Raw genomic sequence first — 13,225 nt, 5'->3', positions numbered from 1 at the left:
TGGACCTGCAGGAGGCTGCTCTTACTGCCACTCCGGTTGCTCGTGTTTAATCAGCCCGCTGCAAACAGCTTCTCCCTCGCGGAGTCTCTCCGAGGGGGAACCAGACGGTCAATCTGTCTGCGTCTCTCCGGTTTTTCTTTCCAAAAAAATCAGTTTATTGCCCCCGTATCTCCAGTCGAGTCGCTAGTTTTCTCCTCTTCTCCTTCTCTTCTCCCCCCCCCCCTCACTTATCAGCAGCTTTTCTGTCACTTGGAAACACAATAAGCGGGAGTCGCGCGCGGTGCGGAGGGGCCCTGGACGAGTGACGAGGCAGCACAACTCATCGCGCGCGGGTGGGGGGTTGTGTGTGGGGTGGGGGGGTGGTGGCGCATGGGAGCTCCGGCTGCGCTCTCTCTCTCGCGCGCGCTTGAATTATTGATATGTGAGATATGAGAGTTTCAAACACAAAAGGCTCGGGAGGAAGAGACGCAGCGCGCGAGCGCAAGATGCTTCCGCCCTGGTCCTACTCTTTTTTCTTTTTTCACAAACCCCTCCCACCCCCCCCCCCCCCCCCACCCCCCCCCCCCCGTAACTGAGACCTATCATCGGATTAGCGCGTGCGCGTCTTCAATATTTTCCAATCGCTGAATGCCGACCGCCCCCCTCCTCGCCCAACCACTTTATACATCTCTCTCTCTCTCTCTCTCTCCCTCCCACCCTCCCTAGTCTTTCTTGAACATATGCTGTCTTTCTATCTATCTATCTATCTATCTATCTATCTATCTATCTATCTATCTATCTATCTATCTATCTATCTATCTATCTATCTATCTATCTATCTATCTATCTATCTATCTATCTATCTGTCTGTCTGTCTGTCTATATGTCTATCATCCCATATCATGCTCTCTGTCTCTGTCTTGATCTCTCTTTCCTTTTCTTACTCACCTTCCCAAACACACACACACACACACACACACACACACAGGCATCTTACAGGTGAACCACAGAAACGTGTCATTATAGAGGAGGAGTCATATCAAAATGGGCACACAGTCCAAACTCAAGCGGTGTTCCGCCATTATCAGCATCATCAGAATTGAGCGTCATTGTCTGTAAAGCAGACGACTGACTGAAAACATAGTTGTGAAACTGCTCCGCAACCAGCAAGAAGAGATCATCAGAGTGAGTCTTTTGAAGCTATAAAATATGAAAGTAGGCAGAGGTGTATAATTAAAGCTGCAAATGTGCGCAAGCAGAAGCATTATGGTTTTTAAAACAACAAAAAAACACAAAATATCAGGAAATATTAGGCATCTCTTGATGGCAGCTGTAAAAGACACATCAGGGAGGTGCAGCAACACAGAAAGTGTGCCAAATGAGCCCCGCTAGGAGCCAAACCAATGGGGACACACAGACATGACAGGCATTCTTTAAAGGAGTGTTCCAGTGAATCGGTATTACACTAAAAGAAAAGGTCCAATTGTCCAAGCCTCACGGGTCAAGCGCCAAAAAACGCTGTGTCCTGCAATTCCCGACTGGACAGTATCTTTTTCTGTGTCTGTCTAACTCCACACTTAAACTAAAGGCTTTCAGTTGAAACTGTGTAGCATATAAGCCTGAACAGAGTTCATTCAAGTGTTCTCACTCTTAATAATGGCCCCCTAACAATAAAAAAGAATGTCTTCTAATTATCTCATTGACCTAACAGAAGAAGGCTAAGAAAAAAAGTAAACAAAAGTAACAGAAGAGAGAATATAATTCCTTTATGGTCTTTGCACAAAGCACAAAAACAAAAAAGATGAATAACCCTAAAGGTGCGTACACATCAAACACTAACACAAATAAAGAAATGATAAGTTCTACAAAGTAGAAAGAAGTCAGTGGATAAATAGAAAGTAAAACATACAAACTGTATGCATAACACATTCTGCATCTGTTCTCAGTTTTTCATCACATTTATCCCCTCATCCTCCTTTTTTTCTTTTCTCTCCTTGACCCTCATTCTGTCTCTTTCCGTTGCTTCCTTCTTTTTTGCTGTTGTGTGCAGTGGGTTTTGCTCATTCTTTATGTCTCTCTATTTTGTTCTGTTTTGTTTTTTTACCTCTTTGTCCCCTTTTCTCCTCCCCCCCCCACACCCCCACACCCCCACACCCCCTCTCTTTAATGGATGTCTCTCTCTCACGGTTTCTTTCTCCATCTTACCATCCTCCTGTCTCTTCTCTCCCCGTCTTCGCCTTCCTTCCTCCCCTTTGCTGCCGCTTCCCTCTCCTGGGGGTTTCCTTCAGCCTCTAATATGAGCTGATGGTGAATGACGGCCCAAAAGGACTTCTCTCAGATGCAGGAGGCCCGGGACGAGCCACATTTACTCTCTCTCTCTCTCTCTCTCTCTCTCTGGCATATACTCAAATACAGGTGTTGTCACACACCCAAATCCCCATTTCCTCTCTCCTTCTCACCACCCCGTTGCTACGTTGCCGACCACAATTTGTGTGTGTGTGTGTGTGTGTGTGTGTGTGTGTGTGTGGCTTAGCTGTCTGAGGTTGTCAGAGGCGCACAGGGGGGAACAGAGCTCATTGTTTCTCAGGGTGACACCAGCCTGACTGCAGTTTAACTGGACTGACAGATGGGAACAAGCTGCCACTACTCACCCACTTTGTCCATGTGTCTCGGTGTGTGTTTGTATGTCCGTCAGCGCAGACATATGTGTGTGTGTGTGTGTGTGTGTGTTGGTTTGTGCTTGACAGACTAAAGGACGATCCCGGTGGTTAATATGCATCAACTCTAGACCACAAGGCCTATTTTCTTTCCCAGGCTGCCTGTTTATAATGTATATAATAAATACACAAAGACTTGTGTTAAATAGATTGGCCCCATTGTTACAGCCGATCCAACTTTTCGAATCAGTATCAGCCCGATATCGATATCGGGCCTGTCCGTCTGTCTGTCCGTCTGTCTGTCTGCCTGTCTGTCTGTCTGCCTGCCTGACTGTCTGTCTGTCTGCCTGCCTGCCTGCTTGCCGATGTTGCTCTCTAGCCTCAGACTCTGATGCTGTGCAGTGCTGCTCTGACATTAAGAAAGTGAAATCACCAAAGTTCTTCTTTTTTTGGAGGTAAAAAAGGACAAAATGATCAAATCAAAGCTAATGTGAGGAAAAGACACATTCCTCTAATCTCAGTTTTGAAGATAGTTTAAGGGAACTGTACTGTGTACTGTAGAAAAATACAGCTTTAGCTGGTCGGCATGTTGTTCGCAAACAGTCCTTCGGTGTGTTATATTGTACTGCACTGAAACATGCGGTTTGGGAGAAAGTTAGGTGTGAAAGCTTGAAGAAACAATTTCTATTTGCAAGCCTTTTTTAGTCTTAATTATTATAAATAAAGGGGATTGGGATACATCGTATGGCATTACAGACTCTGTTGTTTGGAGGTATTATTTCTAAAGAAAAGTCAAATAGATGAAGGTGTATGTTGAATAATTTCCTTAGTGTAATTGTCAAATTACTTCTGATATTATGGCACAGTGTCTGAGCCCGTCTGCAAGAAAATGGACTCATTCTGTGTTGTGTTCAGTATTAATTCTATAAGTCCCTGGGTGTCATTTACCATTAGCCGTGCAGACACTGACTTGAAGTGCAGAGGTGGTCCCTTAACTCAGTCACAGAGAGTGCCGCCCCCCTTTAAAGTGAACAGTGTGAGACTTCTTAAAATTGCAGATGTTGAACTGTTAAGGACACTTTGCTCCCAGAAGCAGAACAAATACAGCTTAAGGGGCTGAACACCAACTAACCAGTTTAAATCTACTTTTTTCAAAAACTAATGTTCTAAATATACAGTTAATCATACTTACAGATATCATTTGATCACACCTCCCACAGCGATACTAATTAAAGATTACCAAACAAGTCTGTCTCCAGCAGTCACACGGTGCCCATACGAGAGAGAGCGGAGCCTTCTGTGCCCGACACACTGAGACAAACATCTTCCGTAAAGAATCTCTCTCATTGGTCAGGACCTGATGTTTTTGTTTACGTTTCATGGGGGACACCTTTAATAGGCTGATAATGATCCTCCAATGTCTAGTAATAATATATATTTATAAATGATCCATTAAAACTTTTAACACGCACACACAATTGCAGTTTACAATCTTAATCATGCACACTTAATGCAGAGGTTTTGTTGGATGTCTTTGTGACACATAAATAGTCAGCACGCCACAAACAGGGAATAAAGAAGTCACTTGCTCGAAAATATGTTGGAACATTTTTGCTAGGGCTAAGTACACAAAAATGTTCCAGGAAGCAGCTTTCCAACATTACCTGCAGTGCAAAGTCCCTCGACGTTTACAGCACCGAAGGATGCTGACTGGACAAACGGAGACTTATATTATGGACAACGTTCATTCAACCTGCAAGAAAACACACAATTAGGACAAGCTTACTGACCACCGTATGAGCAAGATAAATAGAGATGCAAATTGCTGACTCGTGAAAAGCAAAAACATCTTGCGATGGGATCGCAACAGCCGCGATGCCAAATCGGTCAAGGGGCATAAAGTTGGGCGGCCTGTGATCCATTTGACTTTTCCCACCCCACGTACTCTTTATTTTCTTATAATAAAAGTGGATAGACTAAAGAAAAGATTGCCAAAACCAAAAAGAGGGGAACATCAACCTTATTTGAAAAAAAATTAAGTTTTGTAAATGAAACTCAAAACCAAAATTTTATTTTTGTCGATCTGCTGCGTATGGATTTTGATTAACACAGTTACAGATAATAAGTTATCTGAACATCTTATTTCTACATCATATTTATTTCAAAAGTGATATATATTTTTCGCAGTGTAAAAATATCAACCAAAAATGTTCATCGTGTTAAGATTAGAAATGAACTGAAAAGTGCTACTTAAAGGTATCAAGTAAATTATGAACAAGGTGTGGAGAGAATGTGTGAATAACACACACTGTGAAGAAAGAGAAATCAGAAGAGAATCTCCCATCCCACAGCAAAACAACACACCAACACAGGCTTGCACACACACACATACACACACACCCACACACACTAGTGCTCGCAAGGAGACAGAGGCAGTCTTTCGGAACGAACCGTGCACACACACACACTCTCTGACATACACACAGCAAATCAGGTAAGCACAGAGGGATCAGGGTTAACCAGGCATCAGTGGGATGTGCTGTCTGTTGTCCCTCTTGGGGCCCTCTGTCATGCGAGGGTCTCAGTGTGTATGTGATCGTGTGCGTGTAGGCGGGTTCATGTGAGCATACGATCTCATTGCTTCGTACATTGCCTCTGTACAGTGTGTTTATATGTTTAATGCCCTCCGCTTCTAACATCTACCTGCCCTCTTTTGATTCATCGGGGGGCTTTATCGCTGCTTTCCGCTGGCTTGTACATGTCATACATCTCTGAGAAATGGGGGTGACGGTTCACAAAGAGAAACGCAAAGAGGCAGAGGATGCAGTGGACCACTGGGACATTACATAGCTAGCTTTGTACGAGCCATTGACAGAGCAGCCGAGGAAGCAATGGGTACCAAAATGGTGTTCGGTCCCAATTATTCAACAAGCCGATTGTCACACTGCATGCATGGAACTGCGTGCTCTGCCTCATCCACGTGGAGGCGGAGATAGTTGGGTTATCGGCAGCGAAGGCCAAATCACAAATGTTACAGCCTAAAATCTTTAAATCTTTAATGGAGCCATCAGAAGATAGATTATTCCTGCCTTGAACTCAGGTAGGCTTGACTTGTATCTGGATCAAGCCATGCAGGGGTCATGCATATCAACGTTCATATCTAAGTATGTAGCTCCGAATGATGATGAAATATTAATATTTACCTTGTATAACTTTGACAGGTAATTCTGGGCTTTGACAGTTCATGACTTCCATTTAATCACATGTTCTGTAGGTTTTGACTGTATCACATGTTCTGCCAAAACATTTTCACACCCAATTCGTGAGATACCGACGCTTGGGGCAGTTGCTCTTCACTTCAAACTACAACGCCTTAGGTTCCCCTCTCGCGTCCATCATGGACATGTCAAGGATGGCGCGTCAGTGTCCATTTGTTACATGTCTTTTGAAAAATATCTTCACAGGAAGTTTAGGCAATAAAACCACTTAGTCAGGTTTAGGGGAAGAGCGAGGTTAATGTTAACTTGGCCCACGAACGACTCACGTAACTCCCTCATGACAGTATCAGACGCAGAGCCACTGACAAGCAAAACAATCTCAACTCAAGGTCTTGCTCACATTCAGTTGGATCACATGGAAGACTTTGTGTGCTTATAATCATGAAAAATGTGTAAATTCAATCTGCTGGTGGAGGCTGTGCGTCAGTTAAGATTGATTTCTCAGCTCCAGCATTTTGTTATACAGACATGTATTCCTTTCTGTCCGAATGCATTTTTGTCAAAGCGGCTGTTACACAAAATCCTTTTTGCTGATAAAAAGATTAACATATGGGAATGCAGATATACATAAAAGCATAAATCTTAAGCATCTTTTACTATAATGGGCTCTAAGTTTGTTGATTCTATCCATATGCAGCACAGGCGACGCATATGTTGGTGTACAATGAATTGTGGTCAAAAGCTGGCGATTCCCCCAGTCATCGTGTGTTTTAAATGGGCATTTATTAATTCCTTATATGTAAGATTTTTGTGTAAATGTTTCATCTTTTTCTATTAGTTATTCATTATTGCACGATTATATTTAAAGGTGGATGGACAGTTCTAATTTGTTAATATATGTTGAACAACTTTATTACATCATGCTGTAATTATTTATAGTACATCATGATTCTGATCCTTTACTCAAGAAAAAGGATCAATACTGCAATATAAAATACTGCATTGCAAGTAAAGGTATTGCAGATAAATTGCCCCTGTAAGTGTAATTGTCAGTGAACATTTCTGTCATATTATTGGATTATTGTTATGAATGCATTAATGTTTAAGAAGCATTTACTCTGAGGAAATTTGGCAAACGTTTATGCACTTTTGTAGCCTAGACCTAAAAAGGCATCATATTTAATAAACTGATGATAGGTCTTTTGTGTGAACAATTTATTTTCAAAGTAACTAGTATTTAAAGTAAAAAGTACAATATTTCCCTGTTAATCGCTCTGGAGTTCAAGTATAAAGTATTAGAACATGGAAATACTCAGGTAAGTAGAATAGAAATAAGAAAGAACCAGTCTGTAGATTAAATGTCTTCTCGACAGTAATACTGCAACTCTCAAATTATTAGTTGTAAGGATTTAGACCAGATGTGAGGCAATTGTACTCTCATACCTGGTGCTCACCTCTTTGCAAAAGATTGCACAGTATCATAGATTGTTCCTGTTTTTATCAATGTTTCTGCAGTGTGATGTTCTGATTCAGCAGGCTGGCACAAATCTAATTGTTGTTTATTATATGGTTGTCCCGGCATAAGATTAATTACCATTCACTCTTTACGCTCTATTCATAGGCGTATTTCTGAAGTGGGGCTGCCATTAAGTGAATTATCTCCTGTCACCACATCCAGCACTTCTGTTGAAATAATCAAATCAGATATGTAAAGTGCAGCCTATAATCTAATTTTCTAAACCTGATTACATTTTGTTGACAGGACATTGGTGGGTCTGATGGTTGCTGGGCTTGACAGTCTAGTGCACCGCAAGGTTGTCACGTCCTATGTAAGATAGTCCTCTATGTGCTTCAGGACCAACAGAACGACGGTTGCTTACTTGTAGTGCCTATAAGGCTATTTTCAAGTATTTCCTGCTCGAGTTGAATGCTAACTTATATGCCAGCTGGAAGGGATAAGAAGCCAGAAAAGAAAGAGGTGTTTATTTACAACTGTATTTCTGAAGGAAACTTCAGAATCCCAAACTGGCATGGGATGCGCACAGCCCAGGACAAGATGGCTCTACAGCAGGTGAATGTAATTAAATTTTCAATTCAGTTTATTTTGTATAGCCCAATATCAGAAATTACAAATTTGCCTCAGAGGGCTTTACAATCTGTACACGTACGACATCCCTGTCCCAGGACCTCACATCGGATCAGGAAAAACTCCCCAAAAATAACCTTTGACAGGGAAAAAAGGGAAGAAACCTTCAGGAGAGCAACAGAGGAGGATCCCTCTCCCCGGATGGACAGAAGCAATAGATGTCATGTGTACAGAATGAACAGCATTTATAAAGTTACGTAAACACATTACATGAATATGACAATGTATGAATGGAACTCCAATCCATGAAACAGAAGGAGGTAGAGAGGAGGGGGGGGCGGGGCGCATCAGCAGGGCTGACGCGGGAGGCCAGCTCACCAGGCATCAGACACCTCCAGGTCCAATGGACCCTATGAGACGTGAAGTCACAACGACTCCGGGGAGGAAGCAGAGTTAATAAGGTGCAATGGAGAGATGTAAATTCATCCATAAGGAGAGAGAGAAGAGGAGATAGGTGCTCAGTGTATCCTAAAACATCCCCCAGCAGCCTATAAGCCTATAGCAGCATATCAAGGGGCTCGACCAGGGCAAACCTGATTCAGCCCTAACTATAAGCACTATCAGGATGTTCTGGGTGTAACCGCCCAGAACATCATTGGTGCCTGCAAATAATTCAAAGGATATTGAAATCACTCGCCCAGCCACAATCTGTTCACCCTGCTGCCTTCTGACAAGAACAACAGAAGTATCAGCTGCCGTACCACCGGACTTCAGAGTAGCTTTTTCCTTCAGGCTGCGAGACTCTCAACTTAAGTCAGATGGGGCAACAAACAGTCAGACGATCCCATTGGTTGGGGTACCCAACAGTGTGCCGACAAGCGCCTGGTAGCCTGCAAGGAGCTAATGAGTCACGTTCTAATATTAGCATAAGTCACCGATAGAGTTCGTTCTGGCGCTGTATATTTTATCTGGTTGCAGAGAGTTGAACATTTTTGTGTAAAAACCCATGTCGTCCAATCCCAGTGGAGAAGTGGCAAGTCAGATATCATAAACAACCGTCACACCGTTAACCCACATAGAGCGACGGGTCCGTCCTCTCTTCAGCCTTCAGCCTTCTTTTCATCCAGAGCCAGTACTCTAACCTACTCTACCTTGTCCGGGTATCTTTTGTTCCACGTTTATTCCGTATCATAGCAACCAGATGGAACAAAAGCACCTCAGCAGAAATAAAACGCCCAAACACTCTCAAACGCTACTTATCTCCTAATATATGTTGCCGATTATAAGCATGATATTCATTATTTAAAGGTAAACCTAGTAAATGTACATTATTCAGCGAGATTATACCTTACAAGTAGCCCTCCACATTACTCTCTCATCATCAGGTAGCCCCCAGTCTCAACAAGGTTAGTAAACCCTGTTGTTTTTTTCTTTCATGTTTTATCTCCAAAGTGATTGTCTGAAGAAGCGTAACAGGCTTGTAGAGGTGATTGAGGAAACAATGCCTTCAACTTAACTTAAGCTCATACTACATACTACATGGTGGGTCAGGGGTTTCTTCTTGTGTTTTTGCTTGAACAGGGCTTAGTTAATGTATGATGTTAGACTTTTTGGAACATGTTTTTTATTTGTTATGCTGTAGCTGTGCTCCTTTTCACCATGGAGAGAGCACTCAGCAGAAACAAGCAACAAACTCCCTTGGATATCTGCCATTAATAATACATGGTATCCATTTACTATCAACGACAAAGTAAAACCACTCAGAGCAGGCATACTTAATACTTGAAACTTTGCCTTGAGTGCATATGTTTTCTCTCTATGTTTAGAAAGCAAATGAAATGTCTGATTTGATCTTGAAGGAAATGTTTTTGACTTAGATTTAGGAGCGCCGAAGCCATTGGATAAACCCCCACAGCCTTAGTCCAGTCCACTTCATTGCTAAGGATCACCTGGGGGTAACTGATATTAGATCAAAGGATGGGAACATGTTTCAACACATTATGTAGTTGAGACATGACTCATGCTGAGGTGCCCCTCCGTGCACTCAGAGTAAAGCAGGCTGCGTCGTCTTTCACACGACGTGTTCATTAGTGGCAAACTGAGAAAGAATAAATAATGTCTCGGGAATTAGTCAGCCTTTTACAATTTCACAGCTTTTGATTTGAACTAATCCTCATTTTTCATGCGTTCTTCATAAAAAAAGAAAAGTAATTTCTCAAACCAAGTGAGATGTATTTAAAAAATATATATTATAGCTTATTCTGTTATAAAACATCTTAAAATCAACTATCAAACGTCTTCGTTGACCAAAAACCTAATTACCATTTATCCTACTCACAAAACTCTGTGGTTGAGCTTAAGAAATTTGTTTGAAATTGCAAAAAATCCACATCTCATAAATTCATGCTAAACGTGATGCAAATGTGTACCTGATAATCATCAGGTAAAATATGTTTACTGCATCACAACATAAAATACAACCTCCATTCTGCTTTGTATAGATAAATAATGTAACAATAACCCACATTAAGTGATTGATCACTTCAAAACAGAACATGTTTATAATTTATTGAACTGTAATTTGCCTCAAGGTGGTGGTGGGCAAAACACAATCTGCTACTCTATATTTTACATGTCTTTTACTTTGTTTTTCTCTCTTAATTTCTTTATTCTTTTGTATTCCGTACATTAGTGACTCAAGGCAATAATCTGACGGCAAATCATGTGTTGGGTTTGTCAAACGTAGTAATGCCCAATGATTCTGATTGGTCTTGGATGCACACGTGTATTGATTATCCCACTCTTTGGCAATCCAGTCTTTCACTTCATGAGCATTCGGCCACATTGTCCTCGTCCTCCGTTATACACCAGAAGATGTCCTCGTCAACCAATCTCGTGGTCTTTCATTAAAATAGACAATATTATTTGGAATTGTTCTTGGCACCCAAGCCGCTGCATCACACAACACATTTGCCAGCATCACGCATAAAAGTTAGATCATACATTGGTAAACATGCTTAAATGTCGAAAATAATTACGAATAATAAAATAATCAAACCAGGTGTGATCAACACAGATAATAAATAATCAAGTGACAATATATTAGTCTCCAATAAAATGGTGTCATGTAATACAACCTGTTGCTATAATAATTTGATGTAGGATGGAATAAATATGTGTTTATATTTTACCGAATTAGCCTACAGATTGGCACTATGAACCGTCTGCCTGAAGGCAACTCTTTGAATTCTGGGTTCAGAATGTGTGTGTTGGGTCATTTTGAATTGTCTGTGATTTTTCATATGAGGGCTGAAGATAGCGATGTTCTTTTTTCCCTTTGATCTCCATGGCCGTTTGGGTAAGACGTGCATGCTTAGACTTTAAATGTACTGACAGGTTATACTTGTATGCCATATCGAATGACACTATCTGAAACCATTTGATAAAACTATTAATACCATAGAGTCTATGCCTTCTCCAAAAATCCATCCTCTGTTGTAGCCCAGAACAAAGGTTTTCAACATGCACATGCCATGTGAGCGAGCGGTCAATTTTGACACCAAGAAATGTATATGAAGAGACATGATTTATGGGTCCATTGTAAATGCTTACTGGACGATGGTCACCAATTGACCTGAGCTCCAATATCATTTCATACATTTTCTTCACATTCACAATAAGGTGATGAGCATCACACCAGTCCACAAAGTGATTTTCAGTGTTAAAGTAAATGGTGGTGTCATCAACAAACAAATGCAGCATACTTATTCTTCCCTTAATGAATGGTTTTATTTTCCATAATAGACCAAAAGCTTTTTTACTAAAGATTTCTGGAACCTTCCCGTCCATATTTTGAAATAGGTTCAGCAACCTTAAAGGCCTTTTGACCTCAGATGAGACCAGATGGTCACATTTTTCTTTAAACGGCAGAAGCTGTCCTCATTAATGTTTTTAGGAATGTCCTGGTCTTTGAGGGTTTTGGACATTGAGGGTTTTGGACATCCTCTTTCTGGAAGGTCAACGGGCTTCTCGGCACCACAGCTGCTAAACCTCTCCATGGACTTCCATAGAGAGGTTTACAACTGTGGGCATGAATCTTCTTCTATCAGGGCACAGCATGTTGTCGTTCAGGTTTGTAATCTCACTTACAGCTCATGCTCTTTAGTCCATCCTCCCGGAGCCATCAGAAGGATGAGGACTAGCGTGGCATTTGCCAGGATGGTTGTTATAGTCGAGCAGATTGTTTTGCTGCTCGTTGTTTTCTGATGATTTAATGATTCAATGCTGTATACAATTACAGTGTTATTTTTCATTTATTCCTATATATGTGTATACATTATGACGAGAATAAAGTAACACAGCAGCAATGAGATCATTGGATCTGATTTGCAGCGCTGGAGAAATATCAGAGGAGGATGTCTGGTTTTGACCTTTCTCACTTTCTCTAATTCACGCTCATATCCCCAGTGCAAAAAAATAAAAAATACATTTCCCACAATTGACCCCTTTTGGTTGTCACGCTAATAGACTGAAATAACCTGATAGTAGTAGAGGCGTATTAGGAGAAACACTCACCTTGACTCTCCTCTCTCACACCTATCTGATTAGCTGTCATCACCTCTTTCTTCCTGTCTTTATATCTTCTCAGTGTCTTTGTCTTTGAACCTCTTCCAGTTGCTCCACTTCGATCTTTATGGCTGCTGTTCTCTATGAAAATCACCTTTAAGTCTTGCTCACCTCATCTATTACATTTTGCAATACACAGTCTCTTTGTAGGTCCCCTACTTTGTGTTAATATCTCATCAAAAATCTCATTCCATGAATTAGAATAAATACAGTGCTGTCAAACATACATGAGATGTGAGGGAGACTACAGAGGAAAAAGATAATGAATAATAGTGTATAATAATAATTTACAAGTACTCACAGTAGAGATCTTCTGTGGGGCTTTTTATTTTTATGGCCGGACGCATACGGCTCTCTAGTGTTGTGCTTGAATGTAAGTGTCTATGTTTGTGTACATCTACCGGCTATATGTCTCCTGTGTACACACTCAGCCTCGTGAAGAACAATAAACCTCCGTAAACTAACAGCCAAAGAATTAAACCTTCACCCAATATGGTCCCCTTGGTCTTTACTATTAACACAGACACACACACACACACACACACACACACACACGCACACACACACAAACACACACACACACACAGGAACATAAATGGCCATTCAGGCCGGGTACATTGAGCCTGCCACCCACACAAAAAGAGTGCAACTTAAACTGG

Source organism: Cyclopterus lumpus, chromosome 6 (assembly GCF_009769545.1).
Source record: "Cyclopterus lumpus isolate fCycLum1 chromosome 6, fCycLum1.pri, whole genome shotgun sequence".
Classification (NCBI taxonomy): domain Eukaryota; kingdom Metazoa; phylum Chordata; class Actinopteri; order Perciformes; family Cyclopteridae; genus Cyclopterus; species Cyclopterus lumpus.
Note: the sequence above shows the minus strand (reverse complement) of the source record.